The following is a 15,806-nucleotide window of genomic DNA, read 5'->3' as shown; positions in this document are numbered from 1 at the left end:
TTAAATGCTAAACTCATGTACTCAAAATAATATCAAAACTGAATGTACTGTAGGGTCTCAAGAAAAGGCGGATGTTCTTTAATACAAAGAATACTTCAATAAGTAACTTAATTCTTCTATATCATCTTCGTTTCACTGTCTTGGCAGTCAAAACGGGTTAAATACAATGCATACAAAGGTTTATTAAAAATAAAACACCCTTGCTTATTAAAGGCATAGAACTAAATGCTTTTATTCCAGGGTTCTCTACGATTTCCTGAGAAAGATTGCAACCTTCTAACTCTAATTTATCTTGACTTTAAAGCTACCACTAATGTGTCACTTCACATGAAGAGTGATACATGGTTTTGTGTTTTCTCAAAGGTTTTCTCACCTCCTTTCTCTCTATTATTGTCTTTTATGGACCCTCTATGTAATCTCTCTTCCCAATACTTTCAATCGTTTATCCATCCCAGCTGTGTGGATTTGTCAGCAGAAGGATTCGAAGCACCTGTATGTTTCTCAGCTACTTCTCTCCAGCTCTTGTCACGCACTTTCTGTTTTTTCTCCTTCACTCTGTCCTTCATAGAGCCAAGAATCCATCAACTGATGGACCATAACATATTTTACGCTCTCCATTTGCTGTGTTTTGCTATATTTTATATTTCTCAAGCTCAAGAGTCAACCTCTTAAGGAAAACAGAACTACAATTTAAAAAAAGATGATTGTTAAAAAGTCATATCTTGTTAAAATGTCAAACAAAAAAAAGCCTAACCCATTAAAGAACTTCTCCCTTTGCTGTAAGAAAATCTGGAGGAACCTCACAATCTTTTTATTTATTATCACAGTCAAGATTTGATACAAAAACCGCTTACAGAAACAGCAAATGGACATTTAAAAGTATGTTATGAGTCATCACAGTGTACTGAAACAACCTGCATTACACTTCTGCATCACATTAACTCTGCCTCTGCTATAGGATGTAAGCAGCATTTATATTTCTGCTGCTGTCCAATCGCTTTAAGTCAATGACAGCATAGATATAATTGAAAGTTCTGGTAAAATCTGGTAAGAGAACCTAAAGGTAAGATTTATTGACTGAAACTGAAATACAATTTCTTTTGTATAATTTGCGCTAATAGTACAAATAATTATGAAAATCAAATCAAGGCCAAACAAGTCCTTGGAAAGACTATGGCAAATTACATGAGTCAGCCGTCAAATGAATCCACCCATGTGCCTAAAGCCAACTCTAACATTGGAAAACTCTTTGATCTTATGAACTTTCAGATATTTGCCAATGACAATCTTGATCTATCCGCCTGCTGCCCATCTTTAAGAGGTAATTAATATACAAAGCATTCAGTCAGTTTGTGGTTGTTGCTGTATCACACTGAGTGGAATGTACATCCATCACCATCAAACCATCTCTTTGATCAATCTATTAGTTGGCATTTTTTCAACATACCTGTTGTGTCCTGTAAAGCCAGGTCCTTTGTGAGACGAGTTCATATGACGAGCCAACTCACAGATGTGCACAAAATTGTATCAGGTTAAAATGAATAACATAACAATTATTATTCTTTTTTTTTAATCAAAATCTCCTGACAGCCAAATTTCTCTAAAGTTATAGAAGCTTTTGATGGAAACGTTGTCACTGTATCCTGATGCAAGTCATACAGTCATCAAAAGTTGAACAATGTTCAACTTTTGAGGCTCGATGCTTGGCATCAGCCAATGAAATCCCGTTTATGCAAATCCCGCCAGTGCAAGCGCAGCCAATCAAACCGCGTGCAAGCTGGGAGAGCCAGACCGCAGTTCATTTCCTCATATTCCAAACGAGATATTACGGTAGCAAATCACCCGGTTCTTTACGACCGGAACTATTTACCGGGATACAAACCGGAGGAACCAGGCATGGAGGGAGGTGGCAGAGACAGTGGGTGAAACTGATAGTTTTTTCGCCTGTTTGGAGAGTTTATATCCAGTTTACTTCGTTTTAACATTGCTATTGCTTTGTATGTCGGGGGCGGGAGGTTCATGTGATTGGTTGCTCGCAAAAAATCGCCAAGCTTCAGACACGCCCAGCTCCAAGATTTTTTGATGCCTGTAGTGTAGACGTACCGTAAGATGCAGCTATGTTTTGTGGTTAAGCACATTAAACTACACTCCAGATATTCCGTCTGACTCCCGGCTAACGCCGTTAGCTCGTCCATTCAATTAGCCTGTTAAGTTACCTGTGATTTGAGGGGGGAGTCAGGGCTTATATTTCCTTATATCCTCCTTGTTTTTTTCGGGTTAACCTGCATCCTTTGTGTCTTTCTCCAGGTTCCGGTGGCAGTTGTTCGGACCATCATGCTAACTGGCCTAGCACGATAAGCTGCTCCCTGCAAAAAAACGAACAAATTCTCTCTTTACAAGAAAGTTAAGGTACGGCACAGCTTAGTGTTAAGTTAAGTTACTAATAGATATTACTGAAAGAAAAAATAACAAATAAAATCAAGAAAAAAACATTTGGAAAATCTAGTATCGGAGCAACTGCATTATGGTTTGGCACATGCATTGTACTGACCAATGTCGTTTGGGGAATTGGTTGTATGCAGGTAAACAGACTGATTGGAGAGCAAAAGAGGCAGATTGCAATCTCATCTGATATTCTCTGACAAACATTTAGCTTTTTATTAGCTAAAGAATAGCGTAATTGGGCCTAAACTGTCTCCCTGTCGTAGACATCATCAACTACATTGTTGGGTCTTAAATTGCTAATCGGACTGTTAGTAAAAAAGACTGAAGCACTGAAAACCAGGGTTCGAGTTATGTGGGAGCCAATGGGGTCTGAGCTCCCACGGACGCAGTGAAATCATACATCTGTGGGGGTCGCTAATACATTACCAACAACCATTATTTTAATCACAAATAATGCCTGTGTCAATGTAATGAGTATTATTTACGTTACCGAGGTAAATAGGCTAAAAGAAAAACATGTTTTCCAAAATAACTACGCATCTCTTCAATGACAATATGTGTGTGTGTGTGTGTGTGTGTGTGTGTTTGAGCGTGTTTGAGTGTGTTTGAGCGTGTTTGAGTGTCTTTGAGCGTGTTTGAGTGTGTGTGTGCGTGCGCGCACACGTTAGTTTTAAAGACCCCCATAGAGCTCAGTTTATAACTCGAACCCTGCTGAAAACGATGTCTGGGTCCAGATATTTGCAACACCAGAACTTCTGAAATAAAGGCCATTGATCCCAGAGGATTAAACGTTGTGAGACCCAGAGCTGATGGGTTCCAAGTTGTTATGCGTGTTATGCAGTTTGTTTTGTAGATCCTTTTCAGTACAAAATCTTTTCCTTGGTAGGCTACTGAGATTTCGTTTTTAGCTGTCTTCTAATGATGAGCGCTTCATCTTTTTTTAAATAACTCCATACATCAATCCAATTTATTACACATTACAAATCACTTTGGTTTTGCTCTGTATTTTAAACCGATTCAGATTACTCCACACCCAGCCTCTAAAAGAGCGGATACATCTGTTATGTGCTGGTTTTTGGCTTTTGTTTGCATGGCAACTGTTGTTAAGATTTCACAGTTAATATATCAATGTGAGTGCTGTACTGACTGTTACAGAATGATATGTATTGCCTTCATCCACTCTTTCTGGGTGGTCCACAACTTTGATCCAATTATTGGATGGATTGCCATCATAGTTTGTGAATTAATTAATGTCCCCCTCAGGATCAACTGTAAGGCCTTTTTTCTACAGCAATCAGGTGAAAAGTATTATTCACCAGCCATTTAGTCCTTATCATCTCCAATAAGGAAGTTTGGATTTTGGTTAAGTTTCAATATTTATAGAACGTGGTAGAAGAAGAAGAAGAAGATTTGATTTTTAAAACAAATTTTATTTCCATTTGTTTTAACTATACACCGAAACAAAAAACATTACACAAATCAAATAAATAAACAGATTTTCACGTCTACCAAATAAATGTCATTTGAAAACGTTTTACCCATTTCAAAACATCATCTTTTACACAATTTAAAAACAAAAAAATTCACCTACCCTCTAAAACTTCAATATTAGAGAGTCATTTTCCCCCAGTGAGCACAGAACCTGCCCAACAGCCCACACATCCAGAAACCCCTGTAGATGATTGATCAGCGTATAGTATGCATGCTCCACCCTCAGACGCGCTGCCACCAGCCCCCTCAGACAGAGCACTGCATCCGTCCACCCTACTCCAGCAAGTTGGTTCTTCCTACTTTTCCAGATTGCTAATTTTGCATTAGCAAACAAGAAATTGATCAATAGTAGGATTTCCTTCTTTTTCAGGATGTATTTGGGGCCATGGACAAAAAGTGGTATGGAGAAAACCTCCCCGAACCCCTCCACCCACTCCTGTAACATTTTTTTAAGACCAGCCAACCGGGGACAGGACACCACTAAATGCTCCAATGTTTCTGCCATAAAACAGAACGGACAGCCCCCCCTTGTGCCTGGGTCAAAATGAGCCCTGTATTTGTTAGTGGCTATTGCACCGTGTATAATTCTCCATTGGATGTCAGCCATCCGTTTTTCAACGGGAGACTTATACAGGATCCACCAGCTGCCCTGAGGGGAAGAGCCCAAACCAAACACATCTGTCCACCTCGACTCTCTGACGCCTGCGAGCGAGCTGAGGTTTAGCACCTTTACGCAGCTAAGATATAGCTTCTTCCCATTGCAGGAGCTGAACATTCCAGGTGTTAGAGTCCCCAGTGATAGCAGGAGACCATCCTCCTCTCTCCATTCCCCCACCGCAGGACCCACACTCAAGGCAGGAAAAACATAATCATGTCCCTTTCTCCACTGGTCGGCCAGATCTGCATCCAGAGCAAAAGTCCGGTGGGATGGTGACAGCGACTGCCACACCTCTTCTACCAGGTTCTCCAGAACTCGAGTTGATCGAATGCCCGTCACCTCAGCCAGTTTTTCTGTGGAGATCCCTGTCAAATGGCCAAGTTTTACCACTCCCGCTTCAATGAACGCATTTTTTAGGGCGGCTGAAGAGAAAATGGTTCCGGAAAGAAAACCAGTGTCAAACAGGGGCTCCTCCAACAGCCACATCTCAGGCCGGGGGTCGGGTGGTCTGGTAAAACTCAGAATCTTCCAGGCATTGATGACTGAGCAGTAAAAAGGTGCAAGTCCAGTTATCTTGTAAGCAGGGGCCTTCAGCAGAAACAGGTGTTTATCAAAACCAAAGCCCCCTGCCCTCCAGAGCAACAGCCGGGCCATAGCCAGCCAGCAGGGAGAGGCACCATACAGCAGCCGCTGAGCTGCCTGCAGTCTAAAAGCAGCAGTCCTCGCAGTAATGTCCACAAGGCCCTGCCCCCCCTCCGCCACAGGGAGGTACAGGACCGATGCTGGCACCCAGTGATGACCCGACCAGAAGAAATCCACGAGGAGCCGCTGCAGTTGTTTCATGAGGCCCGGCGGTGGGGTTAACACCTGGAGTCTGTGCCACAAAGATGAGGCAACCAGATTGTTGGCTACAAGAACTCTTCCCCTGTAGGACAGCTGGGGTAGCAGCCATTTCCATTTAGCTAATTTTGCTTGCACCTTTCCCAGCAATCCCTCCCAGTTCTGTGCCACCATGTCCTCAGACCCCAACCAAACTCCCAGTACCTTTAAACCCTCGTTTCCCCAGCTGAGGTTACCAGGAAGACTGGGCCTATTTTCTAAACTCCACTGACCTACCAAAACTGCCTCACTCTTCTCCCAGTTAACTTTGGCTGAGGCAGCCTTCCTATACAAAACTAAACTGTCCTGTAGCTCCTGGATATCTCGCTGACCCTTGATAAAAACACTGACATCATCAGCATAAGCTGATACAACCACCGGGGGGGCCTGAGCTGACACTGGCAGACTCAGGCCCCTCAGCCGGTTTCTAAGCCTGCACAAAAGTGGCTCGATGGCAATACTATATAATAGGCCTGAGATAGGGCAGCCCTGCCTGATCCCCCTTTTAACTGGTACAGGTCTGCTCAGCCCTCCCCCCACTTTCACAACACAACATGCATCACTGTACAAACACTTCACCCAGGACAAAAAATGCTCCCCAACACCAAAAGCCTGCAATGTGGCAGCCAGAAAAGTGTGATCCACACGATCAAAGGCCTTCTCTTGGTCAATAGAAATAATACCAACATTTATATTGTACAGTGTGCAAACATCAAAAGTGTCTCTCATCAAAAACAAATTGTCCACAATTGATCTGCCAGGGATGCAATATGTTTGATCAGTACCAACAAGAAGTTCGATAAAACACTTCAGTCTGTTAGCTAAAACCTTTGACAGTATCTTATAGTCCGTACATAAGAGAGCCACAGGTCTCCAATTCTTCAGCAGGGTTAGATCTCCTTTCTTAGGCAACAGTGAAATCACTGCACGCCTACAGGAAGCTGGAAGAGTCCCTTTCCCAAAGGACTCCATCAATACATCCAACAAATCATGTCCTAGAATGCTCCAAAAATGTTTTAAAAAGTCTGCAGGTAAACCGTCTATGCCCGGAGCCTTGCCGGAGGCCATCTGTGTCACCGCAGAGGTCAGTTCCTCCAGCGTAATGTCAGAGCCCAAGGTGTCACTTTCGGCTGGACTCAGCTGTGGAAGACCCTGAAAAAGTTCATCAGCGGCTTCCACGTCAAAACCTTCGGCTTTGAACGGGTCCGTGTAGAAGGACACTGCATGTCTCCTCATCTCAGCAGGTTCAGAGGTTACCTGTCCATCGGGAAGACGCAGACATACCATCTGCTTCCTTTGGCCCACAGACCTCTCCAGGTTGAAGAAAAAGGTGGTTGGTGCATCAATGTCTCTCATGGAAGTAAAACGGGCTCTGATCAGAGCTCCCTTGGCCTTCTCCTGAAGAAAACAGTTAAGCTGTTGTTGTTTTAGGAGGGACTGTTCTATATTTCGAGCAGACACACTCTCTAACTCTCTGATCTCTCTCTCTAACTGCTCTATAGCTCTCCTAATGTTTGCAGTGGAATACTGTAGGCTGTATACTGTTGACAGAACACTCTAATCTGAGCCTTTCCTACCTCCCACCACTGACTCAGGGAGGGAAAAGACTCTTTCTTTGATTTCCAGTTGATCCAAAACAAATTAAAATTCTCAAAGAAAATCAAATCTTGTAACATTTTAACATTAAACTGCCAGAACGATCTAGGTTTCTCTGTGTTGGATAAAACCAAATCCAAAGAAACTAGCTGATGATCTGTAAAACCAACAGGTTGGATGTGACAGTTCACTGCACGAGTAATAAAAGAAGAAGACATGTAAAATCTGTCTAGCCTGGCTGCACTGACGCCCCCATCTAGCATTCTCATCCAGGTGTATTGTTTAACGGAGGGATGCTTCATCCTCCACACATCCACTAAGTCAGCCTCTCTTATCACCTGTGACAGTAAAAGGGACGACTGAGGATGAGGCTCCCGTCCTATTCTGTCTAAAGTGACATTAGTGCAAACGTTCCAGTCCCCCCCCAGTATAACACACTCCCCCTGTACACTAGTGTCTAGCTTGTCTTTTAATAACTGAAACACAGATACACGTGCAGGGCCCTGATTGGGTGCATACACATTAATAAAAGGTGAAACTGAACTCTAACAGTTCCACTTTCACCATCAAGGCTCTACCTGCCACTATCTCAGTGCTGGATAAAATCTTTACATTTAGAGAGGGGGAGAATAAAACAGCTACTCCAGCACTAAGGTTTGAGCCATGACTGAGTACATACTGACCCCCCCACCACATCCCCCAGTCCGTCTCATTCAGGCTATCACTGTGCGTTTCCTGCAGAAATATCAAATCAAATTTTTTCTGATTAAAGACTTCTAACACTAAAGCTCTTTTCTGTGCACTTCTACCCCCGTTCATGTTCAAGGAAGCAACCCTTAAAGCCTGCATTAGAGGAAGGAGACAGAGAGAAAGAACAGACAGGTACACACAGCAGAGAGGAGACACCCAGTGTTGCATGATCATGTTGAAATTATTTAGACCTTTTCAGTTTCTTCCCTCTTTTGCTTCCTGTCGTATCTTTTTTCATAGCAGTTACATGCCTCCTGAGACGATAACGTTTCTTTTCATCCAGCAGGTCTAACCCTACAACTTTCTGAAGAGTTCTCACTGTATGAAGAAACTTGTCAATGTCAGGGAAAAAATCTCTCACTTCCACTGACTTGCCAAAAGACTCGTCTAAAAAGACATTAATCTCTTCCAAAGAATATATCTCTGCGTTCTGAGAGAGACTATCTGCAACTGAACCACAGTCAGAATCCCCCTCACCGTCTGTGTCCATCTCTGTCACCTCATTATTGTCTGCAGCCTGTTGAAGCTCTTTTTTCCGCCCAGAGCCAGACGGCAGCTCCTTCTGTGTGCCAACAGCCTCTACCTGTCCCACAGCACCAGTCCTCACCTGTCCTGCTACATCATCTCTCACCCGTTTACCTGTTTCCACATTTTTTCCTCTCACACTCACCACACTCTCTACAGTCCCTGTTTCATCTCTCACGATATTCATCCCTACTTCCTCCGCAGCCACCGGGGCCCCGGCGGGTGCAGCAGCAGCCCCCACGACACCGGGTCCCGCTGCCGCGGACCAGGCCGCCCCAGCGGCCCCCGGCTCGGCTGCCCCAGCGGCTCCCGGCTCGGCTGCCCCAGCGGCTCCCGGCCCGGCCGCCCTAGCGGCCCCGGCCGCCCCCGGCTCGGCTGCCCCGGCGGCCCCCGGCTCGGCGGCCCCGGGCCCAGCCGCACCCGGCGGAGCGGCGTGCTGTCTCTGTGGACATGCAACACGTTTGTGACCCGACTCCCCGCACTCAAAACACTTTACGCTCCCTGAGCTCGCATAAACCATATAAAAACCCTCTTCGTGCCTCACCCGGAAGGACACATCTAGTGTCTGAGTGGGACAATTCAGAAACATGAAAACCTGTCTCCGCAGAGAATGGACATGTTTTAACTTTTCATCCTTACACCCCAGAGCAACAGTGCGGAGACTACTGGCAAACTTACCAAAACGCTTCAGCTCCCGTTCCAGCGCCTCATTCGGGATGAACGGAGGAACGCCAGACACAGTGATCCGCGTGGACGGTGTCGCCAGCGGTGAAACTTGAATGTATTCCTCGTTTAGCATTAATCCGCTCTCGATAAGTTCCGTGACATATTTCTGGTCTTTCAAAAAGACCACGACCGCTTTGTTCATGCGGGAAGCATAGGAGATATTTACATGACCGACCTGATCCCCCACAGCCAGCAGCACCTGCTCCACTGTGCTTGCGGCCTGAGCCACCAGCCGCACTCCGTGTCTCAGAGACACCGGCGGCGCCCCGGAGGACGCCATCCCCGCCACGAGGCACGGAAAAACCCTAAATTAACAAATTAACCGTACTTGCAAAGGGTACAAAAATCCCAACGAAAGATCATACAGTTAAAGAAACGATTGAAACAGAAACAAAAGAGTTAAAGTTGAAATTCCCTCTTCCCTCTTCAAACACACATCCACCACCGAAGAAGAAGAAGAAAAAGAAAAAAGCCACTTGTTGATCAAGGATAAGAACTTTAGCAGAACCAAATAATTTGGCATGTACAGATTTTTTTTTTCATCTTTACATTTTGAGATACTGCATATCTCTGCTATTTCTGTCTTTGTACTAATTGGAAGTCAGACATATTAAAAACTTTTGATTTCCAAGAAATAACAACCGGGCCCTGAATTTAAAGAAAAACAATGGTAACATAGACTATGTTTCTAAAGCCATGCTAAGCTCTATGAGGCTGATGTTTAGCAGACATTATGTGTATTAAGTTCACCAGTTTAGTTTAGTGTGTTAGCCTGCTAACATTTACTAACTAGCACAAAAACATAAAGCTGAGGCTGATTTGAGTGCCATTAGTTTTTGCAAGTATTTGGTCGTAAAGCAAATAATTGGATGTATGGAAATGTGGACCTGATGATAGCACTAGGGAAAAAGTTACATGACCACCAATTTTCAGGGTAGTCAATAGATGTTGAAATGTTGACTGATCCAAGGTTGAGGGAAGAATATGTAGAGGGCAGATATTAATTCCTAGAGCTGTGTAGCTTAAAATATACATAAAAGTGTCAGTGTTCTTCGAGAAAAAATAAGCAATGTTCTTGAGTGTTATTTATGTGGAAAACGACCTGTATATATATCAATGGTTGTGCAACAAACCAGCAAGACTAAGGTTTAACGTGAAGAAAGGTTTATTTCGCAAAAGTAAATCAACTGCAAAAACGAGTTATGGAGTTATAAAATAAGTTATTGTTATATGGCTCCCCATGTCATGTTTGAAAGCCATACATATGTTTCTGTGCTATGGTATCACATTTGAGTTGCTAAGCATTAAATAGATCAGGCGTGAAGTGGAAGTATGGGAATAGCAATAATCTGTTATGAGAGGAGCTTGGCGTATTGACAGGATGGCCTTGTGGAACTGTTTAACATTTGGAGTGGACTCAATATGAACTTTGTGTATAATATATGCTTTGTGTATTTTAGACAGACACAAATGGTCCACAGCTCATATCATAGTCAACATTATTATTCATCATTGTATTTCTTACTACTGTAGGATTTCTTAAAGGTTGATCCCATTGCTGGATGTGGTCTCCTTTTGCTACCCCTTTCTTGTTTGTGCCTGTAATAATAAAGGCAAAAAGCCCCCAAAAATAATCTTAATCAAAAACACAAAGAAATGTTATCTTGCAAAACTGAACAGCTTGGTAACGCTGGTAATTAGGGTTAGGGTTCAGATAAAGAGTCATAAACACTTCCTATAGCACTGTTTATATCTCGACTGAAGATAGTAAAAGCGTAAATAGTGAAGTATTGTTGTAAAGTGTCAATGTTATATATGTAGTTCAGATTTGTCCTCACATTATCCCAAGTGTTTCCAATAAATGTAAAACCCAGAGAAATCTGTAAATTGAAACAATGTAAGTCTGTTACATTTGGTCGCTTGTTGTGATCACTAACATTTTGACATGAGTCATTTTTGTGATCATAAATTAACTCTTTATTAATTTTGGAAACTCTTTTAAGATCTTGGTTGCTAAATATTTTAACCAAATGAAGGATTTAATGGTTGGTCTTCTGAATCCTAAGCTATTAAAGAAACAAGCTAAGTGAACGATAGCAACAGCCGAACAACATGGGAGGGGCACTGATTTAGATTTATTGAATTTGTCACCGGTTTCTGTTTGATTTTGAGAGGAAGACACCTCTGTGGATAATTTGGCTCCGTGTTTGACACCTCCAGAATAATGAACAAAAAACAACAAAGGAATCCTAATTTCGCGAAGCTGACTGCAATGAAACCAATATTATTAATCTCATTAATGGGGTCCCACAGGCCTCTGTCCTCTATTTTTCTATGTACACTGTTTCTCTCTCATTTGCTCTCTGGGCTTCTCCTACCACAGTTACATAGATGATGCACAATTGATTCTGTCTTTCCCCGGTCTGAAAGCCAGGTGGTGGCACGCATCTCTGCTTGCCTGGCTCTGAGTGGATGTCTGCACACCACGTCTCGTTATTGTATTAATTGAGAAGTCCCCAGTGGCAGAAATGACATATGGTATGCAGGACTTTTGCTTGTAACAGATTATTATTTGTACTTGATCTGAATACTTGCCCAATTCAACTGCTTTTTAATATATGTGATTCTTCGAGGCAGTGGACACGGATATTTTCTTTATGCTGTCTGTGATCACATGTGGTGTGATTCTCCACATCTGTCACGCAGCAGGTGAGGTAATGCATGGTGAGGACCTCGGGGAGGAGACTCGCCTGCTTCTTTAAACAGTACTGCAGCCAAATGAAGTCAGTGGAACACAATGGAGCACTTCATAAGTCCCGATAGGGCCACTGGGAGTACCTGTAAACCAGCAGAGGATTGTATGATTATATCTTGTTTAATTTATAAATTATAATATTATTTATAATCAAGAGAAACATATGAAAACCAAAAGTTAAAACCAGAAATATAGGGAAACCTACGATAAAGGCTGTAGAGTCCAATAACTGCCAGAGAGAGAAAATAACAGGAAACCCCTATATTATTATGCTAATGGTAACTTACTTTTGAATATGCATTTTCCTAACTTAAAGTGTGACATATACTGTCTAGTGTACATCATCACCAGAGACTTGTCTAGGACGCAACATTTGTTTGCTTTTGTGGAGTTGGTTTCTTTTTTATTTAATCTGCATGTATTTTGCCAGTATACTATGTGAGTAAGAGATTAAAAGTGACAGGAAGTAGGGATCAGATTTACACTTTGTAACATGTATATCACCAAATCTGACTATACCTGTGTGTAGTCATGTTTCATTGCTTAAGCATACTCTGTTGTGGTGATACTAAACAGCAGCTATGCTTCATTTCACTGAGCAATAAAATAACAGCTGTGTGCCAAACCTTATCTTGTACTACCTCATTCACACCAACGGTGTTTCAAGTCAGTCTTCAAATACTTAATAAAAGATTTGTTTTTTTTTTGTACCACTTTGAATGCATGCTCCAGATTTTTTAAGAACATTTACAAACCTGTAATATTTGCTTTGTCAAATGCCCTATACAGAAACCTTGCACAGCACTCCATTTTAATATTTAATCTATTGTGGCGGCCATTTTCATCTAAATCTGTTGGGTAACAAATTAGTCACCTAGTCACTAATTTCTGCACACTATTTATCAATTTAATATTCAGAAAATATGTGTATGTGGGTCTTTGTGTGTGTTAGTTCACTTCAGATCATTATTGTATATATCTCCATGGCATTGACAAACAGGAATGAGTTAGTGGGGGCCCTTATCTGTGTGTGTGTGTGTGTGTGTGTGTGTGTGTGTGTGTGTGTGTGTGTGTGTGTGTGTGTGTGTGTGTGTGTGTGTGTGTGTGTGTGTGTGTGTGTGTGTGTGTGTGTGTGTGTGTGTGTGTGTGTGTGTGTGTGTGTGTGTGTGTGTGTGTGTGTGTGTGTGTGTGTGTGTGTGTGTGTGTGTTTCAACAAACAGGCAGAGACAGATGCTTGACAGATTAGATTTGTACCCTTTGGCCAAAGCCAGCCCTCTCACACTCACACAATTGCATAGAATGTATTCATAGCTCTGCAAATGTTATCCTGACAGACTGTTAAAAAAGTAAAAAATGTGCAAGACAGGAATCTTAGTAATGATTAAATATACAAGACATTTATTTATTTCTATTTCTATTAGTTCTAATGGTGTTTTCTATTCTCTTAAAGAGGACCTTCTGCATGTTGGGGTTTTCTCTTTCCTGTAGTTAGTTATATAGGTTTTTATGCAGGAAAACGGTCAGCAAAGACTAAAATCCCATTGATCCCTTCAGAGGAAGTTTCTCTTTAGCACATACAGTATGAGAACAATAAAGACCTTTTTGAACATCTTCTTGCATGGAAACATGTCACAGTAGAGGCACAGAATACTAATATGAACCTGCAATTTGTACAATATGTCCTTTTTTAATATTGCTATCCTCCAGCAAGAAGTTGTTTTCTGTGTTGTTCGAGTAGAAAAAACACCACTTTTGTGGGCACAGGGACATACAATGTAATCATTTGTTCAAACCTAAACTTCCTATCCTTTGCAGAAACTGGTTTCAATAACAAAAGGAGCTTTGAGTGGATCTTAAAAGTTCATTCTTGGTGTTAGAAAAAGTAGAACTTAACTCAATTTGCACCAACTAACTTCTTTTTTAGTTTTCTGACATATCTTGTGGTAACGACTAAAAATAGATTTAATGGAGAAACAGAGCATAACAAACAGCATTCTCAGATTTAATAAGGTCTTGGTTTTGGCACATACAGACGCTCAGTCAGGACCCTTTGGCATCACTTAGTTTAAGGCCACATAAGTACATGTTTAGATTTAGGAAAAGGTCAGGGTTTGGTCCAAAATAAGTATGTTGTTACGTAACTTAAGATACTTACGTAAGTATGTGTAATGAGACCAGGCTGTTTTGATGCATTGTGTGGTGATGTAAATAAATCCTTAAACATTGATCTGTTGGCCACCAAAGAAGAGAAAAACCCCAAAATGCAAAAGAAATAAGGGGGATTCCAGGTTTAAATCTGGTCACACACACTATCTCAATCCATGCATGAAGCTCACCTGCTGAACCTCCTATGACCTGCAACATCAGGAATACATAATGCCTTTACCATTCGATCCAGGTGAGCTCTGCTTTTTAGCTGCAGGCAGAGAAACATTGAGAGAGCAAATGAGGGGAGAAAAAGTCAAATGCATCAGACATTCCAACGCAAAACAGCCGACAAGCCGACACACATTCTGAAGAGCGAAGGCGAGGCAGTGTACCTCTGTGAACTCATATCTATGCCAGCCTCTTCATCAAAACTGAAGAGAGTTATGGATCAACAATTGTATGTCTTACACACAGTTTTGGCAAAAGTACTCAGGTCCTTTACTTGAGTAAAAGTAGAATTACTATGGTGTTAAGATATTCCAATACAAATAAAAAATCCTGAATTAAAACTAATATTTAAGTAAAATAAGTCAAATGTACTTTGTGAATGCAGAATGGTTCTTTACAGTGTTGTAGAACTATGTGTTTGTGATTGAATCAGTAGCAAATACATGACAAATAATTTTTGATATTGTAGATTGTTAATAGACACATTGACAAACACTTTTTAAAATACTGTGCATATTCAAAATGTACGTTTTGCATTAAATCCTGTGTTTTATATGTAAAAGTAGCTAGTTAGCTAGCTAGTAGTAAAGTAAGCTAAGCTAGTAATGAGTGTTTAATATATGTAGTACATTAAAAATACAATACCGACAAAATATAGCACATTTCAAACACCTCATTGGTTGGGAAATTACTGTATTTTCTAGACTAAAGATGAACTGGAACTTGAAAAAAATTCACAAATTAGAGATAAAAATAACTCTCATCAACTAAACAATTGACTCTTCATACACTCCTCCGGTCATGTAAAAGCAGGAATAGGCATATCGTAATGTTAAGAAGGATTTAGTAATAAATCATTCTGAAGTTCACTAGCTGTCACACACACACTTTTACACACACGCATTCATACAGCAGAGACGCTGCAACGGACATGACCCTGTGTGTAAGGTTGTGCTGATAGACCTCTTGGGTACATCTGCTCTTGCCATCAAAACTCACACACACACACACACACACGCACGCACGCACACACACACACACACACACACACACACACACACACACACACACACACACACACACACACACACACACACACACACACACACACACACACACAGATTTTATTCTTTACTGTGGAAAGAAAGAGGGGAAGGGTGAAGAAAAAAATCAACGACGGAAGGGAGAAAGAATGAGGTTAAGAGTGAGATCAACTAAAAAAGACGTTTTAGTTGGAGCATAATTTGCAAAACATTAAACTCAACTGGTTGAACAAACTAAAGTATTTGTTCGTCTTTACTGCCTTTTCGTTAAATCGTGTGGACATTTTGTATCGAATTTGTATTGAAGTTGTTTTGCAGAGACCTGCAGGTTAAAAAGTATTTCAGAATTAACGTCTTTGTATGTTTTGTGTAAGGGTGTGTTGCAGATCTCACTTTGTTTTGGAAACCAAGCTGAGGTAAACAAAATAATGTTTTTTTCACGAGCGATGCACCAGTATTGATCTTATTGTAATTATTATACTCAACTTCACTACATTTATAATAAAAAAATATGACTGAAATGAAACTGTCTTCCAACCGATTTAGGGTTGTCACCAGCTAT

General features: G+C 41.4%; 1 protein-coding gene across 1 annotated transcript in view; it reads right to left on the bottom strand.

The window, feature by feature from the left end:
• The window catches only part of LOC307032669 (matrix-remodeling-associated protein 5), a 60,881-nt gene extending 51,391 nt beyond the window's left edge, over positions 1-9,490 (bottom strand). Inside the window, exons 1-2 of the mRNA XM_079670808.1 lie at positions 9,023-9,490; positions 2,217-2,366 (exon numbers count right to left, since the gene is read on the bottom strand). The gene's annotated coding sequence lies outside the window, so the exon portion shown is untranslated. The remainder of the gene's footprint in view (positions 1-2,216; positions 2,367-9,022) is intronic.
• Positions 9,491-15,806: the final 6,316 nt, after the last annotated feature.

Source organism: Notothenia rossii (genome assembly GCF_949606895.1).
Source record: "Notothenia rossii genome assembly, chromosome: 3".
Classification (NCBI taxonomy): Eukaryota; Metazoa; Chordata; class Actinopteri; order Perciformes; family Nototheniidae; genus Notothenia; species Notothenia rossii.
The sequence above is the reverse complement of the archived record's forward strand: the minus strand, read 5'-3'. Positions and strand labels throughout refer to the sequence as shown.